Source organism: Labrus mixtus, chromosome 17, assembly GCF_963584025.1.
Source record: "Labrus mixtus chromosome 17, fLabMix1.1, whole genome shotgun sequence".
NCBI lineage: Eukaryota > Metazoa > Chordata > Actinopteri > Labriformes > Labridae > Labrus > Labrus mixtus.
This window is the reverse complement of record NC_083628.1, coordinates 6,668,375-6,679,069: the sequence shown is the minus strand read 5'-3', so window position 1 is coordinate 6,679,069 and position 10,695 is coordinate 6,668,375. Positions and strand designations below refer to the sequence as shown.

Here is a 10,695-nt window from a genome sequence, read left to right as displayed (position 1 = left end):
TTCATGAAATAGGCTATAATTAGCAATTAGGCAGTTTAGTAGTAAAGAAAAAGCTATAAATTGGAGCCTAATAGTATTTTTTAAATCGAGGACCACTGTCATTAACATTTAACGGCTCTTAAAGATAATAATTTGACCATTGTATCGGCATAATATCTTTAACTTCCTTAATTTTAAGGTTGTTAGGTTTATGGAAGTCGAGGTTTACAAGGTTTTTTAATACATTTTAAGGGATAAGAAGCACATTTTCACAGAGCCACATTAGTAATACAAGAGGAAAGTTGGTGTGGAAACATGTAAACAGTAGTGTGCACATCTACAAGTGTGAGTGTTGTTTATAAAGGGAGATAACACATTCCCGCTGTATGTTTCCGTCCCAGCTGAGACAAGTAATGGCATGAATGAAGAAATGTAAGGGGCGACCCTGAGCTTGTCAACATTAACATAGTGTAGAGTTGTACATAGTCACAGACTGTTGTTATTTTAGTCATGGACGTAGATGACCTCTTTCATGTTATTAAAAGAAGCTGTCTTTTAGCTGTGCTTAAGAAACATTTGCTTTTGTCTGTTGTGATGTGTGTTTTTTCTTTTTAGATTATTAAAAATAAATATCTGAACACAAGAGGGATAAGAAAACAAAAGTTCATTTTTCATCCTGTTTTCATCTTCCTTCCACGTGGTTCTCACTTTTTGAGGAAAGTTGAATTGCCACACACCAGAAAAAATAAATCTGGAAATGAGGACAGAAATAATTGGGCAATGTTATGGTTCATTTTTTAGTCAGGGTCGTATGACTAAAACGTTTCAACACTAAAGTTGCAATAACAGATTTTCGCCACTTGGGGGCATCAGAAATTAGCTGTAAACAACATTGATGCATTCTGTAATCAGTGTAGTGTCTTGTTATGATACAGTCTATCTAAAACTCATGCACACACTAACTGACTTACAGATGGCTTATATGGCTTTGCTTTTACTAATTTCAGCTTCAATTCAGAATAAGACTATTCATCGTGATCATTTTATTGTATTATAATACACTTATAATATTGGTGTATGTATTAGAATATCCATCTAGAGCCATAAATAAATACCAATAAGAGGCTAAGTGAGTCCCAAATAGTAATACTGAACAGTCAGAGGACCTTTTATCCTCAATGCTGTAAGTCCTAGTGTCATCCTGTTGCACTGGGAAAGGCTTCATGTGTGCCTCCAAGGATTTTTATTATCTTTCCAGGAGTCACCAACTGTCCAAAACCTCTGACAGCAAGGCCATGAGAAAAGCAATCCCATTGAGAACAATTCAATTCCCAGAGGCGTTTTCCGTGAAGACCCATCCGCTCTAATCGTATGAGTTATCTCCTATCAGATAAAGTCGTCCAGAACTCCTCATGGGAGCAGATGCAGCTCTGGTTTGTTTACAGACGGCAACTTTTTACGTCACAAGGTCACAGTGTTTCGTGTTCAGCATTCCACGTCCTGCAAATATAATAAAACATGCTGAAGGATGGCTGAGGACAGATGGCTGTGAGCTGACTCGTGTGTAGCTTCAACACTTAATTTCATCTCATTGAGACTTTGTTTTTGCTACTCCTGGAAAGCTCTCCTTCTATCTGTGTGGATATAAGATTTTATAGGCGGGGGTGGATTTTGCTGCATTCTTTCTCACTGCTGCTGACTGATGATGTAGGTGTTGTATTAGTTGTAGAAAGCTTATCAGCCCCTTCTTGATTTTGATTGGCTGGTGAGGGAAATGTGATATTGAGGAGAGTGGTGCTTTCTCAAAAGTTGAACTGTATATTAACTGAGAACGCTTAGTCTGACTAAAAACAGCCAGACTAGCTGATTTTTCAGAAATGTTCAGTTTAATGGGATTCATGAAACCTTCTTAAGCTCGTTTTCATAAAGTCTATATGGAGTTAACTGGTGCTATGGTGGAATCTAATTGTAGATTCCATTGGACTATTTGTTTAGCTGAAGAAATAAATAATTTTCAAATCAATAAAATAATTTCCAAATCAATATTTTGTTTTAAATGATTGATTTTGAAGTAAGTAGCCGTGTAATAAGCAGGAACATTTACAGGGTTGTTATGTCGGAGGTTCCATTCCGCCATAACAACCCGCTATACACTTCACAAATAAAGCTGCTTCATACTTTTTTCTACTCACCAGTACATTATTTCCATCTTGTTCATTGATACTGTAAATATCTCAGTTTACATGCAGCATTGATACAAGAGCAAAACACGATAAGGCTCTGTTGCTTCCACCATCTCGGATTTCCACAGCGTCCTTTTTATGACATGTCTTGCCTCCTGAGCCTCCTGTCTTATTGATGCAAATTGTCCAGTATGATGTTGGTTACTTTTCTAGGCTGGTCCTGCCCCAGCAGGTTATTTGGCCAAACTCTGATTGTAGCGTACATTTATAAAAGTCCCAGTTCGGGGCTTTGGGCAGATTCATGTACTGCCACTGCCTCTTTGATCAATCGTTTGACAGATGCTAATCGAAGGGTTCAAATGTGACAGCGACCTCTCCTGCATCACGGCCCTAGGCCTGCCCGTAGATCAAACAGATCAATAAGTAATGTGTTCAGCCTGACCCGACTCTTGACCCCATAACACCTTAATAACCCAGTCAGGACCATGTTTGTCTACATCACTTCCTCCACAGTCAGCACCTTGGCTGTGAAACCCGCCGATCACCAAACTCCGCTTACTCTTCCAGAATTATCACACACTTCCAGTCCAGTTTGCCCTCGTTCTAATATACTGTACAAAGTCTGAGTCTGTAAATGAACTAATTCTCATCCTGATGATTGGATTTTTGAGGAAGTAATTATTGTTGACACGTCAGCCGCCTCCTACATAGATTGGAATTTCCCTCCCTTATTAGCGTTGAGGACATTAGCAGGGGATGTGGCTGACACGTGCCAGAGATATATTAAGATTGCATAAATGTTCTTCAGGGGTCCAGGATGATAATGTACATTTTAGATGGAATTTTGGCCATTTCCGTTTATTAGAAAGTAAAATTAATAATATTGTGATTCCTAATGAGAAATGTTTTACAGTTCTCTTTAAAATAACCCCCAAAAATCTTTATCCCCTTTAAAGAGCTGTTATCAGTAGACAAAATGTCCCTTTAGAATCTAAATAAATCCAGAAAATTCACCACTTAATTGGCACCAATTAATCTGAGGGTAGCTGATAGTTACCCTTGGTTCATCTGAGGGCTTTAAAGCAGGGTCAATATTGGGATGCATTAACTATTAGTAATGGGCTCAATAAAATTCATGTTTTGCATCCCTAGTCTTTACACCCAGGCCTCCATCCAACAGGCAAAATGTAAACATACTGATTAAGAAAGCATTGCTTGTTTACGTGAAATATTTTTTTCCACATTTATTGCAATAATCTCAGACTCTTGCGATGTGTTTATTGGGATTGCTTATAATTTGATAACAATGAAAATGCGATTAATTCCACAGCACTGACTCTAAGGATTGGCTTTTAAATATTAGGCTGAAAGGATATTGCTTTGCCTTTAAGCTGGTCCCAAGTGGTCACTTGAATAACTGCAGTTTTTGCACTTCTGCATTGGCTTAATTGTTCTGCTTACAGTTCTGTGGGAACCATGTGCATATTTCCCAAAACTTTCAAGACAAAAAGTCAAGTTATTTTAATTTTTACAGCTTGCACGACAACGTTCACACAAACGTGTTTTCATCTGATGCCTGTTCCTTTGTCATAATTCCATATCACATATCTGTTGGTCAGGCAGGTTGTGTGGAGTTCATAAGAAACATGCATGATTAAGTCGGGGAATGTACCTGCATGGGCAAAATCATGCAAACGAAATACCGTAACTGTAGTGTGTAAAATGATAGCAGACACAGTAGCACAACACATTGTTATATTTTAACACTTCAAATGAAAAATATCCTCAGTCCTTAATTTAGATCGGTATGGTCTTCTGAAGTACCCGCTTTGAGACTAATGATACGGAGGAAAACTTAAAAAACCTTGCAGGTAAACAAGATGCATTCTCCACCGGTGTGTATACAGCTGGGCTCGCACCAAAGTGAGGACAGTGTCATTGAATAAATGTTTGTCGAGCTGCATGCACGCAGTCATTTGTATGTGTCGCCCTGAAGACTACACTAAACTAGGGCAGCTTTCTGTGTTTGTTTGCACAAAAAGTCACATATGATATATGAGGGAATTTGGCAGTGATTCATACTCTGCATAATGAAGCATGGAAAAGTATGGGAATTTTCTGGCAGATAATGTTTTTTTATAAGTTTTGAGCAAAGTTTGAAACTTTAATGAAAATCCAGGGGCTTCTTGTGGAGAATATACAATATAGAAAGTAAGCTGTATTGCTGCTCAGTAATAGTTCTTATCTTGAGACTTCCTAAAACATGCTCACACACACACACACACACACACACACACACACACACTTCCCCCCTCCCTCTGTCCCTCCTCCTCCTCTCTGTAGCAAACATACATACACGCTCTTCCCAGACTGACTGTTCGCGTCTCACCAGCCAGGATGACTGGAGGACTTAGGACTGCATAGCCAGCAGCGTTTAAAGGGAAAGTGTGCATTTGTGTGTGAGCGTGTGTGTGTGTGTGTGTGTGTGCGTGTGTGTGTGTGTCTGGGCATACTCTGTACGCTGTAATGGTGCCCCATGTGTGACTGTGCTGACCGCGACAGCCATCCTGTCCACAGCAGAGGCTTTCCCAGCATGCAGATGGTGTGAGCAGTCAGGGGGGGAAAGTTTGCAACAGCTCGTCTGAGCCTCAACAACTCAATCGTCTCTGCACACACTGGGTTGCTTCTGGAGGGAAGTAGCAGCCGAAGCTGAGCTGTTTCAACAACTTCAGCTCCTGTCAGCCCAGGATTTCTGTTAATGTTGAATGATTAATGTGACAAGACTGGATACTTCAGTTGTGTATCACCAAACGTCAGAGCCAAGGGATTTAAACAGACAGTTTGTTTGAAAGGTGAGTCTGCTCTTTAAAGTTGTACAGTTTTTGCCTCTAAAGTTAAGTTACAGATTTGCGATGTTGTAGTAATGTGTCTGCATTGTCTTGCTCACACAGCGTTACACACTTGGCATGTAATATAAGCCTGAAGATGCTGAAGGCAAATGGTCTGACTGACAGCTTCAGTCTCGTAATCCTTGAGTGACTCTTTAAATTATGTAATTTATGTTTTGAGAAGCTCTCCCTTGAGCTGATGCATATAGCAATACATTGTAGCTTTGACATTTTGTGCTGCTTTCATGGTCGGTTTGATATATTGCATGGGAAGAGAAGTCAGTGGGTGTTGTTTTTTTTTTTTGAGTGAACATTTCTTTTGAGAAGTTTTACAAACAAACTTTACAAATGGGTTTGATCACTAGACTTATGAGTCACTCGTGTGTTGTTGCACAGCTGTATCACCAGCCCACAAGTGTCATGTTGTGATTGGAATAGAGGAAGTATAGGTTCTAAACATTCAGAAATGTAGAAGTGTCACTTTCTGAGCTTCTGAGAAATGTATTGTAAAAATGGAAAACAGCTTAATTTTACGTAACGCATATAAGCAACACTGTTAGCCTGATAGAGCATGCCTGAATGTAACCATAGCAACGACTCTTAGGCAGCTGGAAAGCATCAATACATCAGTGTAGTTTTTCAGGTTTTCATTAGTCATGTAATTAATATTCAGCACACTCAACTACCGCTCTGTTGGGCCAGCGTTTGCAAGGTCTGGCTTATTTTGCTGTAGAACATACAGATGGCCAGACCGTTGAATATGCCATCCAAAACACACTGACCCCCTGTCTGGCTGACGGCTGGCCAAACAGGCAAGAGAACTCAATTATGTCTGGATTAATGCACTTGATGCAGTGTTATTGCCTGTTAGTCGCAGAATACAAGAACATGGGAAACGGGCAGAAAGGAAGAATGAAAATGTTCAGAAACACAAGGAATAAAAAGGAATGAGAAGTAAAGACAAAGGAGCGTAAATCTTAATAAGAGGCAGGGAGGTCAAAAGAACATTGCGGTGACCTGTTTCCCCCACCAGGTGTGTTAATGGAATAGGAAGATGTGAAAGCAAACAAGGCGTGAGCTGAGGTGGAAGGAGGGAAGACATGGTGACCCCTGTGTGCCAGGAATGTGCGCAGTGCACAAGCTGTGCTGCTGGAAAGCCCAGGGATCAGGTTCTCCCTGTCAGCTGCCGCACTCGCCTGTTCCCAGGTCTAACTCTGTGATAGCTGTGTATTTAAAGAGAATGAAAGGAAGGGATGGAGATCAGGAGGACAGAAACGGCTGCCAAACTGAAGCTGAGATACAACTGGAAAATAGACTGTGGTAAAAGAAATAGTTGACGTTTTTAAAAATGTACTTATTTGCTCTGTTTCAGATGGGTTGATGAGAAGACTGTCACTCTTGTTTCTGCCTTTTCTTACAAGTAACAAGTCTTACTTAAATAAATGGGAATCGGCCTATGTTCCAGCACCTCAGAATTTACTTATTCAGACTTAATTGTAAAAAATGTCCAAAAGATGAAGTGTGTAAAAAAACTATTAACCATTGCTTTTAATTACTAGGCACACTATATTAACAGAATCTTCATTGGTTGCCTGGAAATTACTCAGGGGGAGAATATACTCTGGCTGATTGTCCAACAGAAAACAACGGTATGACTGTTTCAAAAACATGAATTTTGTCTAATTTAAACAAAGTGAATTTACTGTATGCAGAATGCCTGTATGCAGGTGAACGTTTGACACATTATCTGTTTTATGCACCTTCGTCAACACAACCTCATGCATAACGTTTACGCTCCTTAGTTGGTTATAAGTCAGCTTTAGAGTTGAGGTTGTAGATTTCGACATTGGACAGAGTCAGAAATCACTGAGAGAGAGAGAGAGAGCGAGCGGTGAATGACATGGGAAAGGAGCCACAGGTCTGGTTAGGAACTTGGTCCGCCCGCTTAGGACTAAGTCCATGGGGTGTGAAAAGTAACCAAGCGGCAAACTGAATGAAACCTCGAAAAATGAATCCAATGCAGATTTGCTAAATCCCGCAGTTCGTCGAGTGTCTGCTTGAGGCTGGCTGCGAAATGACCGATTGTCACATAGACACCCATACAAACAAGCCTGTTTTTACAACTGAAATTAACAGCCTGGTTCAAAAAAATGATATAGGTCTGATTAGCTCATGTCTCGATCGGCACAAACTGTACAGGGGATTTCAAATAATTTTTAAGAGTTATTCACAATAAGGAGCGTAACTGACCTGATTGACAGGCAGGCACGATCTAACAGTTTGTCAAGAGGCTTGAAATCCGCCTCAGCTCCAGCTCTTAGCCTGTCGTTGGGTTGACTGAAAGTTAGGGTGAGACAGCATTTCCAGCATGGCGACTAAAGCCCCCTGCAGTAACAGATGGGTGACGTCATTCAGGCTTCTTCGATTGATATTTCCAGTCTATGAAACTTACCAAGAGGCCGCCGGAGCCCCTTAGACAATGTTCTTACTGTTGGCGAGCTATTTACCTCCCTCTGTTTCCATTCTCAATGCTAAGCTAAGCTTAATTGCTGCTTACAGTAGCTTTGAACGGTTACCATAGAGACATGAAAGCAGCATCCATCTTCTTCACTTCCTTTAAGCAAGAAAAGCAATAACCTCAACATAAGGAAAGAAGAGAAAGAAAAAGAAAAGCAATTTTGTCAACACAGGTTGGTTCAGCCAGAGAATCTACAGTAAGGTGACATTCATTAAGGTTAAAATGCTGAGTCAGCTATCCTTGAACTGCACACAAAGTCTCTGGGGGAAATGACTATGATCACAGGTGTGCTTTTCAGTTCGCCCCACTCTCACCTTGTGACCATTGCGTCTTCCGTCTTATTATACCGAGAAAATATCCCCCTGCTTTCACCTCATTTTATTACAAAGGAAAGCCACATCAGCAGTATCATGCGCTCAGTGAAAACAGTGTGTCAAACACATGTACAAGTGAGTCAGCAGCCAATGTGAAATCTTCGCTCTCGGGTCTCCACAAGGCTGCCTCTCAGTTCCCAGACATACTGTGACACATGGCATAGAGGAAAATGAAGAGGGAGGGGTGGCAATGCTAGTGAGTGTGTATCGAGGCATCACACCAAACAGGCTGCAGTGAGGACTATAAAGGGGGTAACATATGGCATTTAGATTGGTGAATACGAAATAGACACCGACTCAACACTTGATTCAAGAGAGTTAGGGAGTTTATCCGGCAATGATTGATGATTCACCCACTTTATAGATTTATATATTCACCCACTTTACCTTCATCCCCCTCTTCCTGCTTCAATCCATCCACCTGTGGGTTTATTTCTAACCATGGACTAGGTCCCTATCCATTAATGAAGGATAGCTTACCGCCTGTGTTAAATCAAGATGGACCTGACTTGCATGTGTTGGATGGCGCACACGTGTGAGTACGTCGATCTGTGACCTTTTCTGAAGTTCTTCCTCTTTCACATCCTCCTCCAGCAATTACCAACAGCTACAGCCCAGCAAGGAACATGCCCTCCTCTCACCTCTGTGACTTTTCAGCGGGAGTCTAACAGAAACCGACTTCTCTGGAGGTAGCAGCTTGGGTAGCAGAAGGGTTATATTTGTCTGTAACACATGTGGGTTATGGAGGCCCCGACTGTGCAGACGGTAAGGGGGAAGGTTGCACAGGGATATATTAAGGGTCGACAGAATTGACTGGCAATGTGAAGTTCATGTTTCGTCTGTTGAACTTTTTTAATGGTGTTTCGATGCAGTTAGCGGGGTACAAGGTCGGTTTGGACACAAACACAAACAAATGAGAATCCTAGGCTTTCAATAAAACTAGCACAGACTTTTTCAAATTTGTTGACTTTGATCTGAGTTGGCATCGAGAGGATTTCTAATGAAGCACAGACAGAGATATGTCATTGCCATGTGGATTGAATCAGCTTTCAAACATGCTGACTTATATTTACTTTAACAATGACACATCCTTTGTGTCCAAAAATCTCATCGTTTTGGATAGATATGTAGATGGACAGAACATAGATAGGTAGAAAGATGGATGTTTAAAAAACAGAAGGATAAAAACGTTTGTTGACATGGAGACGGAAAAATAGATACGTAGATGGATGGATAAATGTTTGGATACAAAGCTGGACTACATCAGTAGATATAAACATAATGCAGATGGGTAGCTATTCGTTGCATACATAGACATGAAGATGCATAAATGAATAGGTATGGAGTTTGGTACTAAGGTTGAGAAAATATTCGATTCATCGATACTTTTTGATATCACATGTTTTAAAATGATATAAAAGTTGCCAAATTAGACTGTGCAGGAGTTTGCCTGAAATCGTTAATAATTAAAAACAAGAAATTACCAAATTTTGAAGGACCTTTATTTTACAATACCATTTTTTTTTGTAATAGTATTATATCTACATTTAAAATTCAGTTATCCTGACAAAAGTGGATACTCAAATAGGTATGAAGGTGGATATTGGGATAGATGCAAACATGCGATACACTGATGGATACAGAGGTTGAAACATGGAAAGATACAAATATTGAAAAGTAGATAGATGGATAGACTTGTGGATGGATGGATTGATACAAAGGTGAATAGATACGAAGATGTATACATGAATAAATAAGTAGATAGACTGATGGATATTTTAACATTATGGTAAATAGATAGTTGGATATATACTTGTATAAGTTAAAGATGATTGATAATGCAAAGTTAGATGGAGAGGTGGATACGTCGATACATTAGAAGTCTAAATTCCAGACAGATTCATCAGACTTGAAAAGACTGGATGATGGAATAATTTTGACTCTTCATTGTGACATTTTTCTTAACACACTGATGACCTTTGCATCATGCTAGGAAAGTTGGCAAAGGCTTAAGTGGCGAGCACTGAGGCCAATGTGGAGAACAGCAGCTGCTGAAAAGGAAACAGTAAGGTCTGAAGCAGACAGATGGTAATGACACTGTCTGCCACATGTTAATAGCTATGAATAAAGAATTAATGTCTGCTATTCATCAGTGGATCATTAATGCTTCAAGCAGTAAATTATTTTCACCACATGCCTATTTTTTTAGTTTTAAACATGTTTTGAAAGTTGTGATTAATTGAAAGTCGATGGAAATTGACCATTTCCTTTACTTCTCTCACGGAAATATTTGTCATAATACTGCGCCTTAGCCTCTGTTAGACATGACAGGCGTGTTTAGATTTGTGTTTTGGGTGGCGTCTTGTTTTCTAGACTTTTTGCGAAAATCAAGAATTCCAAGTGCAAAAATAGCCATCGTCCACTGCGGGGAGGCTGGACCAACCTTGGCTGCTAACAGTGTAGACTAATGTTATAGCACCTCTGCCAAACTCTGCCTGAAATTAAAACACATCATTTAAAACATCACAGCAGTTTGAAAACTGTGAAACTGTTCCACACGATGTCTGTAAAATACACTTTGGCACGTTCACGTTTACCATTTTGGCCTGCGGCGCTTTATAGGCACCACACTATGGGAAAGGCAGTGCATCTAAATTTATTGAGTCCTATTTTCCCTCGACAGATTGCTCCCTTGCTGGTGTTGTGACCGAGCCACTTCCTGTGGTCACACAAGATTTCCTTCCACTATCCTC

General features: G+C 40.1%; 1 protein-coding gene across 1 annotated transcript in view; it reads left to right on the top strand.

Annotated features, from left to right (window-relative positions):
- Positions 1 to 4,523: 4,523 nt before the first annotated feature.
- Positions 4,524 to 10,695, top strand: part of arhgap24 (Rho GTPase activating protein 24) — a 76,232-nt gene continuing 70,060 nt past the window's right edge. Inside the window, exon 1 of the mRNA XM_061060743.1 lies at positions 4,524 to 5,014. The gene's annotated coding sequence lies outside the window, so the exon portion shown is untranslated. The remainder of the gene's footprint in view (positions 5,015 to 10,695) is intronic.